Below are 7,843 nucleotides of genomic sequence, written 5' to 3' on the forward strand. Positions count from 1 at the left end.
CAGATTTGTGGAAAGCAAGTGCGGGGACACCGTGTCCCTCGTGCATGCCTTTTCTGTTGGCCTTCGATTTTCAAACTTTCATATCTTTTGAATAAAAAGTTCAAATTAAGTTTTGTTGTTATATTCATGTTTCTTGTGATGACGACTTTCAAATAAGATCCATTTTGAATAGACTTTGACAAATTTTGAAAATAAATGTTAAGTTCCAACTCTCAAAACTTAGTACAAGCGATTGATAAAATCATGACTTTTGCATCTACGATTGAAAAAAATAACTTCAAATTTTATCTATGAAACTTGATAAGAACGAGCAAAATTGCTTCAGATGAAAAATCGTAAGTTTCAATGATTGAAACTTAAAACTTATTGAACATATGCCCCGGCGAATTTCTGCATGGTATGCTGATATGATATGAATATGATATAAGAGCATCTACAGCTGGAGTAGGCAAATCCGGGGCTTCAAACGCCCGCGGACGCGCCCGGACGCGTCTGCAGACACTGACCGGTCAAGCCTCAAATTTGCTCTTCTGCATCCAGATACCTCATACTAGAAATCTGAAGCCCGTACAAAAGCATACAAAGAAAAAAAAGTCCTATGTACTATGTATATCAACTAGCCTAGTCCTCGTCGGAGATGTCCACTATCTTCGTGCCCGACGCCGGGTACATGGACGGCAGCCACATCACTGGCTCCTGCGGCTCTTCCGCGGCGGCCTCCGCGTTCATCTTCGCTTCGACCTCGTTGAAGAGGGTGTCGGTCGCTGGCCGTTCCTGCCGGATGAACCGCCGGCTGGCCTCCACATACGCCTCATCCTGGATCGACTCCAGGATGGCCTGCTGCTCAGCCATCTCGTCCGCTTGGGCGACGTCGAAATCTGCCTCCTGCTCCGGCTGCTCCATCTCCTCGTTGTCCTCTGGATCCGCCACCTCCATTGGAGCCGGCTGCTTCTCCTTTTCCTTCTCCTCCTCCTCCGCCTCCTCCTCCTTGCCCTCCTCTGGCTCCGGCGAGTCCGGAGGCAGCCCAACAGCGACGTGGGTGGGGAGCGCGGCGCGCCTCGCCCGGTTCTCCTGCTCGATCTGGTACCGGCGCTCCGGCATGAGCATAGCATAGGTGGTTATTTTCTTCCGGACCATGGCAAAGCCGGAGAGCGTGGGAAGAGCATCGAAGTGGGAGAGAGGAGGTGGATGGGCTTGGGCTGGTGGCCTAGAGAAGGAGGAGGTGGATGGGCTCGGGCTGGTGGCCCAGCGAGGGAGGAGGTGGATGGGCTAGGGTTGGGGGACGTCGGCCGGCTTAATAGCCGGATTTGGCCTCGGGCGGCGAGCTGGACCGGCACCACACAGCGTTCACACCCCCACCCGAGGAGACGTCCGACGGACCGCCGGGTTCATGAAAGATTTCACGTGGGACCCCGACACCAGTCTGACGTGACAGGACGCGCCTGAGCACATCCGGGCGCCCTCATTTTTTGGCTGGATATGAGGTGTGTCGGCCAGGCTGGGCGTTTGAGGAGCCCATTTTGGTCGAATTTTCGTGACCAGCTTTCCGCCGGGACGTTTAAGGCGGGTTTGAGGAGTGCGACTGTAGATGCTCTAATATAGTTTGCTATGGCCAGATTTATCAGTTCGACATTAACGATGGAACAAGATAGTTGCTTCGTGACAGGTTAGATTTCTTTTCCGTATTGCGACATCAACATGATATGATGTACGTACACTAGCTTGTATGGTCAGATTTCCTTAGGCTACATGCATAAGATCCTGGTAATTAACTAAGATTATTATTATTATTATTATTTTCCCTTTTACTCATTTTGCCTTTTGAATCAAAACACTCTGTCAACCCATCAGTACTGTGCGTCTAAAGCAAGCTGTCCAAGTGTCCAGTCATGATTTTGCTCCATGGTTGGGCTTCTCTCTTCCCTTTTCCTTCTGATTTTGTTATGTAAAAAAGGGTCTGTCAAGCTCGATCTGTCTATAGTACCAACAATGTTACATAAGGACATCTCTCAAAGCTCCGATATATGTCTGTGTTATGGTGTCTATATCATTTATGTCAACTTCTATTGTTCAATAGGGACCCAACGATTTGTGAAGTGGTCAGGATGTTTGTTTTTGGGGAAATCTAAGACAAACGTGAGGAGCTTTGTCAGAGTCCGGACATCTACTTGACCAACCAAAAGCCTTTTCGTGGTTCTCCTCTCTTTTCTCTCTCTTCATGTGCATTGTCCTCCTCTTCTTTCTCTCTCTCTCTCCTTCAAACACCACAAATCTCGCCGTATGCATGGCCTCCCTCTACTCTCTTCTCCCAACCAGGTTAATTTATGAATAGCTTTGGATGGCTCCTTCTGCATCATGTCAACGGACCACAAATCTGGACATATACCGAAGCCATTTGCGGGTCAGCTTTGAAGATTGCCCTAAAGGTCTTCTCAGATGTGAAGTTAGGTAGCTCTGAAAAATACGAATTACGCCATATTCTGTATCTTCATCGGTCGATGGGTTGCTTGGCGATGACGGCACCAAATGTAGTGGTAGTAGAATAACAGAGAACCTGTAGAAAACAGAAGCACCAAACGTGCGTGTCTACCTCGTGTCAATGCAGTCAATGGTTTCTGGGTTTGGTGAGAGTCGGTACGCCTGTTTATAATTTTATATATACGTACAATCATGTAAACGTGGACGTATACGCTCATGGATGATCTATCGTACGTATATATAACTGATGGGCCATGTACAGTTATTAGCTGGCAATGGCATAATCATTGTTTCGTCGTTTGCTTATCGAATGTGAGAAACTGTCTATTGCTAACTAGAGAGAGAAACTAACGGTCGTTTTCGTTTCTTTGCAGTAGGTAGCTTGCCCTAATCCGGGCTTTGTGATGGACTTCTTGGCGCTTCTTAATTCCGAAGTGGATGATGAGCGTGCGTTTCAGTTGGTACGGCCTCCGTGTACAACTAGAAACAAAACGGCCGTTAACGAGCTGACGCGCCTTCAAGCTAATAATATCATCTTGAGCGAGCGTCCACTGCTTCAGATGGCAACACATATATAGACACGGACACGTAAAAAAGGGCTGATAATATCGATCGATATCACACACGGGTTTCAGCTAAGTGCACATACGTTCGGCTGTCGCATGCGGTGATGTTTTCCCGTGGGCTCGTCACGCTTTGCTTGCATGGCACGAGAGGTGCAACTTCACATCAACTATACGTAGTACTTGATATTTTTTTCCGTAGATAACCCTGTGAAAAGGTGTATTTCCTTGCATCAAAATCCTGTTAAAATCACAAGGTGACGCGTTGGTGTCGTCAGTAACACGTATGGCGTCCTAATAGCGAACGTGGTCTCTTTTTCTTACCAGACGGCAAACCAAAACCTAGGTGGTAGCTACCTGGAAATCCATGGACACATCAGCTAGGCATGCGTATGCATGCATGCATGGGTCCCGTCCCGGCTGGTTGGTGGAGTTGCTAGCTCCGCTCGCGTCAGTCCGTTGACTGGGCGGACGCGACAGGCGCGCACCAGACTCCACTCACGCGCGCCGGTCGATCCAGACGCCATGCCACACGCACGGACACCCCGGTCAAAAACCATGGCACCATGTCCCGGCTGCACGCCACCCTCCGCTGCTTTCGTGCCATATATACCAGGAATATGGTTCGCATGCCTGCCTTTCCCTGGTCAAATTAGCGAGACCTGAGTATGATATGCCACCCCACCAGAAGCAAAGAGAGTGCCTTTGTGCGGCGGCCAGGGAGGAAAAGGCTTTGTGCATGCATGGTCTCTCGATTCCGTCCCGTAGATTTTTTATTTTTTATTTTAGAAAAGGATGATACCCCGGCCTATGCATCAGAATGATGCATGCAGTTCTATTACTCCCTCCGTTCATTTATGTAAGATGTGTTTCTTTTGACACGGTGACCAAATCGCATAATTACCCTGGGCAATTTTGCTGGTTAGTGGCAAGTAAATAAGTGAGTCCAGGAATGTAAGAGATACATGTAATCGAGGGAGATGTAGTTTCTTTCTTTTGATACAAGGAGAGATACAGAAAATCAGGAGAGAGATATTTTTCTCTTTTTGGAGGGATAAAAACAAAATTATGAGGATTTAGAAGAAATACACTTTATATTGTGAAATTTTATCAAAAAACAAATACACCTTATATAAAGGAACAGAGGAAGTATTAAGCAAAGTATCCGAACTTTTTGCGGTCTAGTAATGCTTGGCCTAAGTAAAAAATAGTTAAAATAAAAGTTGTCACAACCGGCACAAATAAACGAGATGACTAAGAGCATCTTCAACAGGCACGCAACACGCGGCGCACTAAAACATTTTTTACAGCACGGAAATAGCGATATTTTGCGCGTGGCAGGGCGCTGGCTTCAGCGGCCACTGCAAAATATTGCGTGCGCAAGCCGCTCCAACAGGCGCTGCAAAAAATCGACGCGCGCGAGCAACTAGAATACATACTAGATAAAAATTCAACGACACAAATAGCATATTCAACCAAACAGCACAAACTAGTCCGAAATAAATAGACTAGATAAAAACTACGGTGCAACTAAATTAGAATAAGGCGCGGCGGCGGCAGCGGGGCGCTGAATACGAGAAAGAAGAGGGCGGCGGGGGGAAGAAGGGGGCGGCGGGGCTCGAGTGTGCGGTTGACGGCTTGGGCGCGCGCGTTTTATGGAGAGCGCTGGACACCGCGTGCCGGGTCCTTTTTTCCCGCGCACGCGATTCTTTGCCGCGCGCCGGAATTTCCCGCGCTCGCTTGAGCACGCGAAAACGCTTCGCGCGCGTTAAACCAGCAGTTTCCCCCGCAAGCGCGATATTTAGCACCGCTGTCGGAGATGCTCTAAACACCTAACCTATTATTGGACCGCCATCCGAACTGGTTGTAGATCTCCCGAGCTACCGTCTCTCGTCGGATAGACCCGGTAACCGAAGAGTTCCAAACTTCCCGGAAAGTGAGTAGCGACCGCGTATGGATCCAAGTGAATATCCTGTCCCGTAGATGGGGGTTGTTGCGATACTACCTGTCGCTGTGATGAGCCGTGGACCGAATCATGGCAAATACGCTGTCTAATTTGTTGGTTATTATTAATCTGGCCGGGCTCCGACCGTATCGCCCTTTCCACGATGGCGTCGTACGCGCAGTGTGCTGGACTATAGTAGTGCTACGTATACGTACGGAGCAAGAAGTGAGACGTCGTCGTTGGAGTATGTGTTTGGAGCACCTATACGCCATGAACCTCACTCTCGCGTAAGCTACGTGAAATAAATTTGAAGATTCTAAAAGAAAAGAATATCGCATGATGGGTAGATGGGAACCTGTAAGCTTGTGCGAAAGTTCCATGGTCAGACTCAGTTTCTCACTGGCATCATGAAGAGAACAGGCGAAATTTCGACCGGTATCTATATATAATTAGTGATCTCAGTGATCAAAATCACTGTGCATCTGAGCTTTTCATTGGCTGCCATTTACGCGTTGTGCTTTCCAATTAACTTTGGCACTGTTATATATTAATTTTTTGGTTAGCTAGCTATCGATACTACTTAATTACAAGTCTTCCTCTTGTGTGCCAAAGGTTGGTGAGAAAATGTGAGTACTGAACAGCTCTGTCTTAATTTACTGGTAGCTTCTTGCTTAAAGATACTAGCAGTGTACATCAGAGGGCGTGGCTCCCTTCGAAGGCGTCAATATTGTCGGCATTTGATGGGTGACAGTACACCTATCTTATACGTGAGGCTATCAGTATTTGTGCACTCATGGTAGTACGATGGTATTCAGACGTCCTTATGACTCATGATGATGCATGCATGTTCCTTTGCTACATAGCATGCATAATATCCGCGTTCAAGTTTCTGTATCTTTGAGGCCAATAGTCAATGTTGTAATAGATTTGATTGATAAAGTTTATACAATAGCACTGCTCCTAGAATTATTATGGAATATAGGGTCTGTTTGGTTTGCAGCTTAAGGTTGCCACATCTAATCTTAGTCGTGCCACAACATATTAGTCATGTGTTTGGTTCATTGCCACACTTGTCGCTTGGCACATTTTTCTGGCTGCATGGTCCACATGTTATAGATTTAATTTTTTTTGCCAAATCTTGCCATACTTGTAGTGGCCGTTTTACTAGCCACACTTTGTCTAAGCTTAGTTGTGACAAAGTTAGAAACCAAACAGGCCCATATAGTTTCATAATATAATCTTTGAAAGGACTGGCAACCATTTTAGCTTAGCTTGGTCAAGAACATCAATTCAAACCCTAAAACATTGTTTATTGCAGGACGGATGGAGTATCTGATAGCAATATAGTGTCAAAAGTTGATCAAGAACATCCATTCACAACCTAAAACGTAGTTTATTCATTTCAGGATGAATGGAGTATCTTACACGGAAGGGATTCGTAGTACACAGGTGCGGGGGCACGGAACCCCCTTTTTCTTTTGACTTTTGTTTTTTAATCTTTTGAACCAAAAGTCCAGATTAAATTTTGTTTTAATATTCATGTTTATGGTGACGAGGGCTTTCATCTGAGTTCCATGTTGAATACATTTTGACGAGTTTTTAATTTTTCTTTGAGATTCAACTTCTGAAACTTGATACGAGCGACCAACAAAATCGGAACTTTGAGAATCTATGACCAACAAAATCGTCAGTTTAAGTTTGAACTCTGAAACTTGGAACGAGCAATCGTCAAAATTATAAGTTTCAAAAGTTGAGACTGACAAAATCATAAGTAGAATCTGCGACCGACAAATCATAAGTTTTAAGGTTTAACTCTGAAACTTGGCACGAGCGATCATCAAAATGTAAGTTTCAGATTTTGTGACCGACAAAATCATCAGTTTCAGAAACTAAAACTTAAAATTTGGTGTGCCCTCATGTGGGGTCCAGCGACTTTGAATACCGTGAGACAATCAGGATGCTTGCACGGCTGGGCAGGTGCGTGCTCCTACGAATTTCCACCAATGTGGAACTTTTTAGAGTATAAGAGGTGAAACTTCGGTAATTGCCTTTGGCTCTTGCTTAACTTTATCATTGGCATGTACTCCTACTTCCTGATCGAGACCTACTTATCATGGTAGAGACCTACTTATCATGTATCGATCGACTTTGTTCCTTTTTTATGGCAATAATTTCTTATCATAAAATTCATGTACTTTCAAACAACTTTTTCATTGAAGACAAAATTTGAAAAGTATGGACGCCCATGTAAGTATATCAAACTGAAGGCACAATCAAGTTAGCTGCTAATGGGGGGGTGGGGGGGGGGGCATTTTGTTCGTTAGTTTCTTTCGGATGAAGTGGTTAGCTTGGCCTAATTTGAGCGTTGTAATTGACTTCTTGGCGCTTCTTCCTTCGTGATTATGCGCATGCAGTTCACTACTAGAAACAAGAAGGAACTGTTAAACGGATGTGCCATACAAATAATATGTTCGTACTTTCAGTAAATTTAACTAGCAACGACGGAAAGGAGCGGTCCAAATTGCTTATAGAACTTGAGGGTTTTTTCAGGTAACCTGGTGTTAAACAAAACTCCTGTCACGTTACACATCCAGGAACTTGGCGTACAAGTCTAGGTAGTTAGGGAGATCTCTTTTATTTGTTATGTCATTTATCTTTGTATCTCTCTATCCCTTATCTCCATGTATCTCTCCTGGTGGTTGTTGCTACCGATTGTGTATGCCTCTGTGAGAGCTGGCCTCGCCCCCAATCAATATATAATCGCGGGCTGTCATGTATGACAGTTGAGACGCTTCTACGAATCCTAATATGGTATACAGAGCCTTCCTCTTCCACCTCATCTAGCCATCATCTTCAA

The sequence above is a fragment of the Triticum dicoccoides genome, chromosome 7B (assembly GCF_002162155.2).
Source record: "Triticum dicoccoides isolate Atlit2015 ecotype Zavitan chromosome 7B, WEW_v2.0, whole genome shotgun sequence".
NCBI classification, from domain to species: Eukaryota; Viridiplantae; Streptophyta; class Magnoliopsida; order Poales; family Poaceae; genus Triticum; species Triticum dicoccoides.